The sequence below is a fragment of the Cricetulus griseus genome, chromosome 6 (assembly GCF_003668045.3).
Source record: "Cricetulus griseus strain 17A/GY chromosome 6, alternate assembly CriGri-PICRH-1.0, whole genome shotgun sequence".
Taxonomy (NCBI): Eukaryota; Metazoa; Chordata; class Mammalia; order Rodentia; family Cricetidae; genus Cricetulus; species Cricetulus griseus.
The window spans coordinates 54,390,723-54,404,697 of NC_048599.1; the positions used below are offsets into that span (position 1 = coordinate 54,390,723).

Genomic DNA, 13,975 nt, shown 5'->3' on the forward strand with positions numbered 1-13,975 from the left:
TCTTGCCTCCTCAGTTGACTTTGGGTAGACTCCCAAGACAGGATCTGGGCCCATCACCAATGTCCTTGAGTAAGCAAAGATGAGAGCATACCAAGGCTGGGAAACATGTGTGGCTCTTGCAGGAATGCACACTAACTGACATTAAGACACAGTTGTTGCCTTTGCTTTTCTTTATTCCTCACCTTGACAAACACACTAAACTTCACACATGGGGAAATACCATGATGAGCATTTTGGGAACACAGGTTCCTTTCCCCAAGGAAAGCAAACACTACTGAGGAAGACTGAGATATTGACAGCTAGGAGTAATACGTATTAAAATGATAAAGAGTACTTTTTGACTCTTCATCCAAGCTCAAGTTTCTGCTATGTGTGAGAAAGTTAGAACCTTCTCAGGTACACTCTGGAGCTCAAATCAAGGCACATGAAGGTGAGCTATCAGGCTTTCTAATATGCTGAATTACCATAAATGAGTCCTGGAAACTCTGCATGCTTTGGAAAGTGCCCTGGAGAGCCAGGGAGATCATCGTTACTATTTTATTCTCCAACTACAAGCTTACAACATCCTCTCTTCACTGGGCTGTGTCCCGGAGAGCAAAATAAACTCAACAATTTCTTCCTGCAACATCTCATGAATATTGATGCCTTCTTTATTTATTGTTTGGCAAAATATGACAAAAATAAAAATGCACTACAGCAAAAAAGAACATGAATACACCCAAAATATCTAGCTACTGTCAGAATGCTTGTGTCATCATCATTATCAATAAACACTCACTTGACAAGCATTCGGCATGTAGTACTTGGCCCCCTGAATTCTTTCTTACCACTGATTTTTCTGAAAAGGTGTGGGAGATTCTTTGGTTGCTACTCAGGGATTCTTGTTAATTTTGGAATCGCAGGGACTTGGTGTAAACAATAATGGGACAAGTCGATATGCAAGAGCAGCCTTCCAGAAACAGAAAGGCCCCGAACTTTTCCGCAGAAGGCTTTGTGCTAGAATCTCAAGTGTCGAAGACAAGGAGAATTTAAGCAGTTTGGATTGAAAGGAGTTGACATAACCCCTCTATCCAGTCTCTGTCTCACATCCCAGCACTGCCCGAAGCAGCTGGAAGAAACCTTTGAGTTTGCAGAGCACACTTGCAAAGTCCCTGATCCAGTTTGCAGAGGAAGGCCCAGAATACCAAGCCAATTAAAGCAGCAGAGGCCACAGAAACAAAAGCAGAGTTGGGACTAACATCCCTGTCCCTCAACTCTCATCCAGTAATCTTTATAAACTGCTTTTCCTGCTCCCTACAGAGTGTTGGTTGAAGGTCAAATGAATAGAAATGTTTATCCAAACAGCTTGTTCTCCAGCAACTATCCTCTGAGCTTGATCATGGGTTCCTGGAGCCATAGTGATAAGCAGGCAGAGGACTGGCAATAGGACAGAAGATATTAAGTGCAGAGCATTATAGTTTATAGACCTGGGATAGGGCATACAAACCCTGACCATGAAATTCCTTGAGCTCTGGGAGAGAAAAGTGAGTCTGGCCATACCCATCATTTGACCAGGATTCCAGAGCACATCTGTCAGTTTCCCCTGGTTAACTTTATCCCCAAGAGGTCCCAAATTCAAGGCAGTGCCTTTGAGTCACAGGAACAACTCTTACGAAGGACAAAGAGTAGTAAAATAGTTGTATGTATCATGTTGTATATGTAGTTCAATAAAGGAACACTAGTATCCAGCTAGACATTTCCATGTAAGTCCCCTCTGTGTAAGTCACAGCATGCCAGTGGGCATATCCAATATATTCTCCAGTAATGAAGACATTCAGTCCCACCGTCACTGGCTTGTGAATAAATCCCTTCACTAGCTAGCTGTATAATAACTGTATAATAAGCTTAGCCTGAGATAGCATCAGATTTTATGCTGTGATTCTGAGATAGTCATGAGCATAGTGGAATTGCTGCTCATACTGTATTCTGTGTCCAGGTTGCTCCATACTCTATATTCTTTCTCTTAGGGAAGATGTTTTCTAATATTTAAAATAGGTATTCTGTCAACATTCTTACACTTTTTCATAGAGGAACTGACTTTAGCCTACCACATTTACAGTATGACCTTCTCATACAAAATGTACTTGAGGAGCTGAAGAGATGTCTCAGCAGCTAAACACACTAGCTGTTTTTCCAGAGGTCCCCAGCACCAGCACAGCAGTTCAGAGAATGGAACACCCTCTTCTGTCCTCCAAATACACCCAGCATGATGCACAGACATACATGCAGCTAAAACACCACCACTACACAATCCACCCCCACTAAAATGTGTTTGAGCAATTGTTCCTCCCAATAGCCTTCAGCTACTAGAATTATTACTCTTTGTTTTTCTGTATGTTAGAAAGTTAAAAAAATAACTCCTTTACACAGAAGAAAAATAAACTATTAAGTACAATGAAAACATGCACATTAAAAAGTGCTCTATACAGTTGTGATTTTGTTATTAACTGTCTTGTGATTTTTGAAAACCCTATAATGTATAATGTGCTGAACTGTGTCATCAAATATTTAAAATTACATGTGTTCAACATTGGAAAAGCATGGAGACATAGAACTAAGAACCCCATGTGACCTCCTTCTGTGGGCTCACTGTACATGTCAGTGGGTGTGGCCCCCATGTGACCTCCTCTATGGCAGCACTGTATGTGTCAGGAGGTATGACCCCCATGTGATCCCCCTCTGGGGTCACACTGTACATGTCAGGAAGTGTGACCCCCATGTGACCCCCTCTGTGGTAGCACTGGTCACATAGTGAGTGTGATCCATTTCTCCAGCCACATGAAAAGAGGCTGAGCTCTGATATCCTACTACAACTATGAGTTTTAGATGTACAAATAGTAGATTAAGGAGATCCAAACATACATGCCCCTCCATAAAAGTAATTTTCAAAAACCAATGTAGAACTATGGGAGTCTACAATTTTAGGATTCTGGAAATAACCAAGAAGTTACAGCACTGTAAGGTAACCAGAAAGTGCAAATTTGTGCATTTGTCCTCATCTTATCCCCTGCTAGACATCTTGACCGTAGTCCTGAAAACAGGATGCATTCTAGGAGATGGCCCTGGATGGAGCTGGGAGGAGCAAACTGACCAGGAAACTCCTTGACTGGGGATGACTGGGAAGCCTGCTCAATTGTCAGTCTTATGAACTTACCTAAGTTATTTACTGCCACAGGACATTGCCAAAAACACAAACAGACCAACATGTCGGTGTCTGTTTTATTTTTTATTTTTTAATTCTTTAATTACTACTCATATTTACATATCCATCCCCCCATTCCCTTGCCCTCCCATCCTCCCATGTTCCCCACCCACTCCCACCAACCCACCCCACAACTCCTCCCCAGGGATAGTGAGGCCCTCCACCAGGGACCTTCAAAGTCCATCATATCTTTTGGGGGAGGGCCTAGGCCCTCCTTGCTGTATCTGGGCTGCAATAGTATCCCTCCATAGGGAATGGGCTCCCAAAGTCCATTTGTGCTCTAGGGTTAAAGACTGGCTCCACTGTTAGAGGTCCCATAGACTGTCTTGGCCTCCTAGATGGCTCCCACATTCAGAGGGCTTGGTTCAGTTCAATGCTGTTTCCCCAGTTTTATGACTAGGGTCTCCATGCTCTCACTAGGTCAGGGCCACTGTTTCTGTGGGTTTCTGCAGCAACATCTTGGCTCCTTTGCTCATCCCTTCTCCCCCTCCACAACTGGATTCCAGGAGTATGGTTCAGTGCTTAGCTGTGGAGGCCTGTTTCTGCTTCGAGCAGCTACTGGTGAAGGCTCTAGGAATGGTAACTAAGGTAGTCATCAATCTCATTATAGGGGAAGGGCATCAATGGCATCCTCTCCACCACTGCCTGGCTTCTTAATTGGGGTCATCCCTGTGAATCCCCTAACATTTTCCCTGTGCCAGACCTCTCTCCAAACCTGTACTGTCTCCCTCTATCAAGGCATCTCCTTTCTTGCCCTCCTCTATTCCTCCCTTCTCTCAGTCCTCTTGTTCTCCTCTCCCCTCCCTTCTTCTCTTTCCACCTCCTTCCTCTCCCTGCCCCCTCCCACTTGGGTCCCCATCCCCTTCTTCGAGGGACTATGCAATCTTCTCTTGGGGTCCTCCTTGTTTCCTAGCTCCTCTGGCAGTGTGGATTGTAGTCTGGTAATCCTTTGCTCTTATGTCTAAAAAACAAAAATGAGTGAGTACATACTATGTTTATCTTTTTATGATTGGGTTACCTCACTCGGGTTGTTTTTTCTAGTTATATCCATTTGCCTGTGAATTTCAAGATTCCATTGTTGTTTTTTTTTTTTTTCTGCTGAGTAGTACTCCATTGTGTAAATATACCACATTTTCTCTATCCATTCTTCAGTTGAGGGGCATCTAGGTTGCTTCCAGGTTCTGGCTATTACAAATAATGCTGCTATGAATATAGTTGAACATATGTCCTTATTGTATGAGTGTGTCTGTTTTAAACCATCTGCTTTCACAGAGCCGGGAAACTGGCCAATGGTTACTGCTTTACCCTTCTTAGGCATGCACTAGGCCTGCACATGATCTTTCAGGTCCCCAGAAATACATTAGAGCATGTCCCTTGTTCCCAAAATACCTGCCCACCCCAAGTCTTTCTTCTCAAGTGTGTTATTAAGAATATCGTTGGCCCAGATGTCATCCAATCATATCAGGCCCCAGACTTCCAGATATCAGAACAGAGCTAGAAACTTCACCCTCAAGGTCAGGGGCAGAGCAAGAATGTCAGTTCTCATCACTCCACTCGGCATTATACTGGAGCTCACAACAAAGGGGAGCAACTGAGAGGTGTCCAACTGGAAAGTGAGAAGCAGCAGTGTCAGTGTTTGCAGATGGCTTAATCACATATGCTGAAATCCCCAACATTTCATGAAACTCTGGAAATCACTAAATGAATCATGTAAATCAAAGGCTACAAGTCAATATACAAAAATTATGTATGTGTGTATGTGTGTCTCAACAATAAACTATTTGAAAAAGAAATTAGTACTGAAAGGAGCAAAATACTCATGAATAAACTGAACTAACTAGGCAAAGGCATATATTAAAAATGACAAACTACCATTGAAAATATTAAATACCTTACAAAATGGAAAGACCACCCTTGTTTACAAACTGGAAGAAAAGTCAATAGCATTAAGGTGGCACCTCATCCCCTGTATTGATCTGCAGACATAATGGAATTGCTATTAAAATGTGTCATTCCTGTATGGTCAAAGTGATCCTAAAATTGACATGGAAATTCAAGATGTTATACTAGATAAGCAATACTGAAAATTAAAAACAAGCTTAGAGGACTTAAAATTTCCTGATTTAAGATTTTTACAGTGTGGATCAGGCAAAAAGACACACGTGGAAGTGATGAGCAGGGTCTAGAAACAAGTAGACCATAAGCCTATGATGAACTGATTTTTAAGGAAGGATGGCAATCCCATTCCATTGGGACCAAACTGGCAATTCAACAAAAGGTGCTGTAATCACTCAGTATTCAATATCTACAAGAACAAAGATGAGTTTGGGTCCTTGACCTAAACCACACACACACACAAAACTCAGGTTAAATATTTAAACATAAACATAAGCAAAAAGAACAATCTTGGAAGGAAACACAGCTAAAAATTGTTCTGGCTGAAAGCAATGGTTTCCTACACAAGATACCCAAACCATAAACAACAAATAAAGTATAACAAATGTGACTTCATTATTCTAAGTTTGTGTGAGTGAGTTCCAGAACACTACTGAAGACAACACAACAGATAAAATAGAAAACCTTTATACATTAAGTACTGAAAAGGACAAGTTTCTAGATTATGTAAAGGGCTCTGAACTAAGATTCTTTCCATGGGGTGAAGTAAACTATGTCTATGCCCCCTTCTAAAGTCTCATCCCATCAACATTCACCAAAGGAACCAGTGAACATATTAGGCTTATATATAGTGGGTGAGGAGTTATAGGCAGGAGCATGGAAGACCTTACAACAGCCACACTGGAGTGTCTTCACCTAACAGTAATGATGGCTTCCCCATGGCTGCAATAGATGGAGCCCCTTCTCCTCATCCTCTCTCACCTACATTCTCAGTCCTGCCGCCAAGAACTGAAGGTCACATGCTAAAATTAAGGCAGAATTGCATACAACTAATTGGGAAGGATGACTGGATACTCAGATGAGAGTCCCATATTCCCCCTCCTCAGCTTCTTTCTAGGAGGTAAGATAAGTATTTGTCTTGGTTACGTTTCTATTGCTGTGATAAAACACTATGACAAAGACAACTTATAAAAGAGTGTTTAGGGGGACTTATGGTTCCAGAGGGTTAGAATTTACAATGGCAGAGCAAAGGCATTGCAGGAGGAACAGCTGAGAACTTACATCTTAAACCACAACAAGAGGTAGAAAATACATGTGAGCATTCCTTAAGACATTCAGTATAATCTGCCAGTTCCTTGCCTAGGTGTTCAACCCAGGGACATGTCCACACAAACTTCACCATAAATGCCACCACAACACTACTTTTCATTAGAGCTAAGTGATAGAAATTTCATAGATGGGGGCTGGGAGATGGCTCACTGAGTAAAAGAGCTTACCAGGCAAGCAGGAGGACCTGAGTTTGCCCCCAGAACCCATATACAAGCCAGATGCCCAGTGTGGATCCCTGGAATTCCAGTGTTCCTGTGAGGAGATGGGAAGGGAAGACAGGACAGTCTCTAAGGACTTGAGCCATCTACTCTGGTATATACCATGGAAGAATAACAAAGATATACTGTATCAAATAAGGGGAAGGTTGTCTTCTGACATCATTGTGCATGCTGCTGTGGCACACAAGTGCTACACACACACACACACACACACACACACACACACACACACACACACACACACACCACACGTAGACACATCAAGTGAAGTACCTAAATTTTTTAGGAATTAAAGTATGTTATACATTAGGCATAAAAGTACCTAAATACTTTAGCAAAATTCATTAGTTGATAGTAGATGAACAACGGTCTATATTCTACAGTTAAGTACTATACAGAGGTGAAAATCTCTGAAGTCTGCATACATATTACATAACTATTTGAATGAACTTTCCAAGTACCAGGTAATACCTAAGGCCACAAACTATAGAATTCCATTTAAGTAGGATCTCCTGGAATGCTGAGTACAAAGAGACAGTGAACAGATGAGTGGTTTCCAGAATTTTCTAGGGGTTGGTGAGAGAAAGAAACTTGGACTAGCTACCAACAAATGTGTGGTGGTTAATTTTTAGGGTCATAAGAATATTCAAGAATTAAACAGTGCTGATGTTTGCACATTATTTTAAACATACAAAAATCTTTCAATTTGGTGATTTTTCTTTTTAGAATTTTTTTGTCCAGTATAAATACCAAAGACAGATTTTGGTTAATCTCTAGCCTACAGTTCAGATTTTTAGAAACAACAAATCCAGAATAGGTATTATAAGCATTTTTAGTTGCAATTGACATCTCCTGAAGGGATAAACTGCTGGGACACAGTTCCATGTAATGAAAAATAGACAAATTACACTCTGAAGAAAGCAAAAGTAATTATGAATTAGAAATATATATATATATATATTGTGCAAATGGCCAAGTCTGGAATGCATATGAGCCAACTTTCATTCCCTGAAGTATCCATGTGTTTAAAAGTACTTAAAAGTATCCCTGACGGGAAGGAGCAGGAGTTTTTGTGATAGGACAGTGGTGTGTGTGTGTGTGTGTGTGTGTGTGTGTGTGTGTGTGTGTGTGTGTGTGTGTGTGTGTGGAGGGCCTGCTGTTGTGGAGTGAGTGTTATTGTGACGGGTGGTGATGTGTTTGTGTGTGGAGGGCCTAGTAGGAGCGGAGTCCTTGTGATGTGATGGGATGGTGAGGGTGATGTGTGTGGGGAGGGCCTGCTGTTGACTAGTTGGCTAGAACCTTGGGAATAAGCAGAGGTCAGGAAGACTCAGAGCACTGGCAAAGTGAGGAATGTTTAAAGCTGGAGGGCTGGGGAAGTGGATATACAAACCAGGTTAACAGTAGCCGGCCAGGGAATTGAGAGGTTTCAACACTCATCAGAAGATTCTATTTAGGGTCATTCTGGGGCATGACAGACGAGGATGGGAGAATTGCCTTCTCAGAGGATCTCAGTGGCTTCAGTGAGCGGGGAGAGGGAAAAATAGAGGATGAGACTGAGGGAGACAATGGGGGTGAGAGGTGGGTAGTGACTAATCAGACCTTCTCCTTTGCACATTCCTACTAGGTTAAAGTGAAGAAACAAGTTCTTAGCTTCATGGGAAGAAGACTATAGGAGAGGAGAAACACAAAGAAACACAAAAAGAATGCCTGTTAAAATCCGACTGCTGCTGTAGATTTATTTGCAAGTACATTTAAGCATTATGCTAATTACTCATGCATCAATCATCTGTATTTCATAGAGAGAAGCTCAGGGAGCTATTGTCTTTCCTGATGGTTATTGAGTCAGCATCAGAGCCAGCTGGAGTGCTGATTAAAACCTAGATTGCTGGCCCCACCCTGGGGTTTCTCAGTGGCAGGACTGGATGGGGCCTAAGAACGTGCATGAATGACAAGATCCCAGGGATGGCTGACAGTTGCTCATTTAGGGACCAAGGACACCTTGAGAACCACTGACTTTGCAAGGCAGAGTTCCAAGGAAGAAATCCTGGTGACTCTGATGCCTGCAGAAGGATGGATAAATGCAGACGGGTTAGAGTATGAGTCACTTCTGCTAGGTCCTGGACATAGAGCAGAGGAGAGTGAAGCAAGCCAACCTTTGCTCTCTCACAGCTGACTACAAGTGGACATTTATGTGTTTATACCAATTAGCAGTGCTGTTTGAGTTTACAGACTAGTGTTTCCTGAATGTAGCTATGGAAATTCAGGGTTAGTAAATATGTATATATATATATATATATGTATATATATGTATATATATGTATATAAATATGTATATATATAACTTTATTAGTGGGCACAATGAAAATTACATAAGCAGGAGCTGAACTAAGTGAGTGAAAAAATGTCCTGTAGAGCTGTAGATCCCTTTTCTGCCTTGGTTAGGGTTTTTATTGCTATGAAGAGACAGTATGACCACAACAACTATTACAAAGAAAACATTTAATTGGGGTGGCTTGCTTACAGTTTCAGAGGTTCAGTTCTTCATCATCATTAAGGAAGGAAGCAGGGCAGTGTGCAAGCAGGCATGGTGCTGGAGCTAAGAGCCATACATCTTGACTCAGAGGCAGCAGGAAGTCGACTGACTGTCACAGGGAGGGAAGCTTGAGCAAAAAAAAAGACCTCAAAGCCCACCCCCACAGTGACACAGTTCCTCCAGCAAGGCCACACCTCCCAATAGTGACACTCCATTTGGGGACCATTTTCTTTCAAACCACCACACAGGTTTACCAAACAAAACTTCAGTTGATTGCTCAATACAATTATTTTTTTCCCACAGAGCTGAGAACTAGACCCAGGGACTTGTGCTAACCTACCAAACACTGTACCATTGAGCCAATTCCCCAACCCAACTCAAAACATTTCTTACAGGAGAATGATTTTAAAAGAGTCCTAAAGTGAAAACATACCTGATAGTTGCCAGAATTTCTTACCAAAGGAAAACACAGAATGTACAGTTAAATTTGAGTTTCTGATAAGCATTTGTTTCATTTTTAATGTAAGACGGTTTAGTGTAATAGTTTGGACTGACACTCAGACACTAATCTTTTTTCATTAGGTATTTAAAATTCAAACTTAACTATTACCTTAGGGGTTCTATTGCTGTGACGAAACACCATGGCAAATAAGCAAGTTGGAGAGGAAAGGTTTTATTTGGCTTACACTTCAGCATTGCTATTAATGGCTGAAGGAAGTCAGGACAGGGCAGGATCCTGGAGGCAGGAGTTGATGATGCTGAGGACACGAAGGGATGCTGCTCACTGGCTTGATTTTCCTGATTGCTCAGCATGCTTTTTTGTAGAGCCCAGGGATGACACCAGCCACCATGGGCTGGACCCTCCCCCATCAGTCATTAATTGATAAAAAGCCTTAAAGCTGGGTCTCGTGGAAGCCTTTTCTCGACTGAGGCTCCTTCTTCCCTAATGGCTCTAGCTTGTGTCAAGTTGACACACAAAACCAGCCAGTAAAACTGGGCAGCTAATATATTATCTGGTGAACTTATTCCAAATATTAATTAAATGAGAATCTCATATGCTGACCGTTTTATAAGAGAGACAAAAAAACAAAACAAAACAAAACACATATCAAGCCCCACATGTAACACAATGAGAAACAGAAGGCTGTAGATACTGCAGAGGTTCGAAGGGTACTTTTGACCTGGGGACCCATGTGGCTGTGATAACTGAGAGAGGGAGTGCTAACATTGAGTAGATAGGACTTCAGCTAATCCTGACAGCAGCAAAATCTGAGCACCTAAAAGCCCATGCAGAGTTCAGCAGAAGTATGAATAGCATGGGAGTGGAAAGTAGGCATTGGGTGGGATATGAGAGCCACTGCTGTGGACGCAGCCTGCTATTGCACATGGGCCACACTCGACAACTTGTATAGGACAGGCACATATGCTCATCCTCATCAATAATTAACATGGCTCCATAACGCATGTCCTGTGGACTACACAAAAAGAACTTAAATTGCATCATACTAGAAGAAGCCTAGATGTTGAGCCTGTGGGACAGGAAACTGCCCCTGGTGCTTACAGTATTTCCAATTAGAAAATAAATCTTTGGTACTAACCCTAAGACAAGATACCACGGAATTTTTGCACATAGAGAGAGGAAAAAGCAGCACTGGAAAGAATCAACTTACTCTGGGGTTTGAAGCAGAGGCTCTGCCTTCTGCACACCCAGGGCCGTAACAGAAAGCCTCTTGTGGGAGGCAGCCAACATGGGTGTTAGTCTCTTGGAAATGTTCTCCAGCTACACAGCACTTGCTTGGGCTGCAGTTTTCCAGCTGCAAAGCAACAGTTTGGGAATACATTCTCTCAGGCCCTTCCCATTTAACATTCGGTGATTAATTGAATAAATCATCCATTCATTAAACACTTACTGTGAGCCTGCCATATGCAAGGCAATTTTCTAGGAGCTATGATGGATTCAAAGCGAGTTGTTTATTCCTCATCGGGTCAAATAATGAAGCAAGTCGTTGTCCCTTCCCATGTTAAAGGACCCACCTGAGTACTCTAGATGGCTGGCCTCTGACTGGGAAACTCAAGCAGCAGGATTTCTCAATCTCCTCCTTCCCTTTCATCTTAGAGTTATCCTCTCCCCAAATTTCCTGAGGAAAACCCCTCTTGTCTACACCCCATTCCCTGGGGTTCCTGCTCTCAGCCTTTACTAACTCATCTGATGATTTCATATGCGCCAAAGCCCTCGACAAGGAAGTGGGGGACTCCGTCTGAGAAGCCAGTCACATAATGGCACACACACTTCAACCTTCCCTTTTCTTTTTACATATTAGTTCCTCCAACCAGGAACTGATTCAGACTAAATAAAGCAAAGAGAAATAAAATCATCATTTGTCAAGGCTCTTTGGTGTTAAACTAAGGGCTATTATCTCATTACACCTTCACCAACAGCCATGACAACTGTTTATTATCTTCATAGATGAACCTGGACAGGAAACAGGCTGTGAACCTGCCACCACTTAGAAGCACCAGGGAAGGAGTAATTGCCTTTCCTACAGGCACAGTCTCATTGGGCTGGAGACTACTAATTAGGTTAGCCTGGCTGGCCAGCGAGCCCCAGGGATCCTCTTGTGTGTTTGTCTCCATTTCCTCAGTGATAAGATTGCAAAGCTCTGCCACCACTCTCAGCTTTTGCATAAGTTCTTGCAACTGAACTCAAGTCTTAGAGCTGGCAAGACAAACACTTTGCCAAGTTAGCCATCTCTCCAGACCTCACAGGAATATTTATCACAGAAATATTTACTCACATTGTCACACGTCATTCATACTGTAGCAAAGACTACAAGACCACTAGGTTAGTATGGGAGTGGCCCAGGCAGGTGGGCATTCTTGCAACACTGCATCTTGTATACAGATATCTTTTCCTTTATACACAAACTGCTGGTTGTTGAATCATCACTGTTTAGATAGTCATGTGTGAGTGTGGACTCTCCAAAAGCTCTGTGTTCACAGTGCTCGATGCTGTCTCCACAGCTGTAAGTGGTGGCCCACAAACATAAGATCCCTGTACACTCATTAAGATTTTACTGGGAGGTTAAGGGCTGCCAGGGACACAAATTCTATTTCCCTGGTGAGCCTATGTGCAAAGACTTATGTACTATAATATATGAAACTTAACAATGAGTTTATTTGATGATTGTGGTGGTGCATGCCTATAAATTCTGGCACTCTGGGGGCTGGGGCAGATGGTTAATGAACTTGGGGGAATATAGAAAGGTAAGGCTGGACTACAGAGTGAAATAGGGTCTTAAAGGGTCTTAAGAAGAACAAAACCAAACAAAAAATAGGTTTAGTCTAGTCTTCTTCTCTTTATATGCAGATAGATGGTGGTTATTTCTCTACTAATGTGTTGTGCCTGGGTCTGTTACTGTTTCAGCCTCAGTCCTGCACACAGTGAAATGTTCAGAGCTGACTTTTTAACTTCATTCATTGTCCCTTTCTTATCAAAATTCTCTTCCATTTTTCAAGAACATAAACCATTAACCTAATGTTTCCTTGCTATCAACATTTGTCTTAGTATTGTGCATTATACTAGAGCTATATAGAATTCTATCCTATAACTCACTTTATCAATTAACAATTTCTGAAAAACAAATTGCCTAAAACGTAATGGCTGAAAATAGCATCCATTTATTCAGCTCGTGGTTGTGTAGATTCAAAATATCATTGTCTTGGCTGGACTTCTTGATGGATTTGTGGTTGGTTTGAAGTCTTCCATACATCAACTTTAGTGAGCTTGGTTGTGCTTCCATTTGTCTAGGACCTTGATTAGGTCAAATGATCTGGCATGGTTCTGACTCAGTGTCTTATCTTCCAGTGTGTCAGCATCAGCTTGGTCATCACTGTGAGGCAATGCTCCACTATAACAAACACAGGTAGGCAAGTGTTCATTGCCCATGTTTTGAACTTGCACAGTGCCTCAGACCACTTTTATTGTTGTTTAGAGACAAGGTCTCAAGTAGGCCAGGCTGACCTCAAACTTTCTGTATAGCTACAGATGATCTTGAACTCTTAGTCTTCCTTCCTCCATTTCCTAAACTCTGGGCTTATTGACTGGAGAGATGGATCAGGGGTTGAGAGCATTTGCTGCTTTTGCAGAGGACTAGAGTTTGGTTTGTGGAACCCTCACTGGCCAACTCACAGCTACCTGTAACTCCAGACCCAGGTAATCTGATGCCCTATGGTTTCCAGGGCGCGCGCGCGCGCGCATGTGTGTGTGTGTGTGTGTGTGTGTGTGTGTGTGTGTGTGTGTGTGTGTATGTGTACACTCATGAACTCACACACATTCTTGCACAAACACACACATGCACAAACACACATACACTCTAGCACTCACTCTCTCTCTCTCTCTCTCTCACACACACACACACACAATTTAAAATTGTTTTTTATATTGTCTAAGTGCTGAGTTTACAGAATGGCACTGCTATACCCAGCTTCCCAGTACATTTTATCAGACAGTGTACAAGGCCATATAGGCACAAGAAATGGGGCTTTATATTCCTCCCCCAAATCACATTCCTAATTACTGGATGCAACCAGAAGTGGAAACTGTGGTCCATTCTACAAGCAATCACCCAACCTTCTTCTGTTTTCCTCTTCTACTTTTAAATTTTTATTTTGTGCATGAGTGTGCATGAGACAATCCTGGAGAGTCAGTTCTCACCTTCTACTATATGGGTCCAAGAAATGGAATTCAGGTCAACAGGC

At 42.2% G+C, this 13,975-nt stretch overlaps 1 protein-coding gene across 2 annotated transcripts in view; it reads right to left on the reverse strand.

The window, feature by feature from the left end:
* The window catches only part of Sema6d (semaphorin 6D), a 569,391-nt gene that overhangs the window by 511,712 nt on the left and 43,704 nt on the right, over positions 1-13,975 (reverse strand). The window contains exon 1 of one of the 2 annotated variants that reach the window (XM_035446965.1): positions 9,206-9,245. The exons of the other annotated variant lie outside the window; for it this stretch is intronic. The gene's annotated coding sequence lies outside the window, so the exon portion shown is untranslated. Of the gene's footprint in view, positions 1-9,205; positions 9,246-13,975 lie in introns of those variants that run through there. 2 annotated transcript variants of the gene reach the window in all.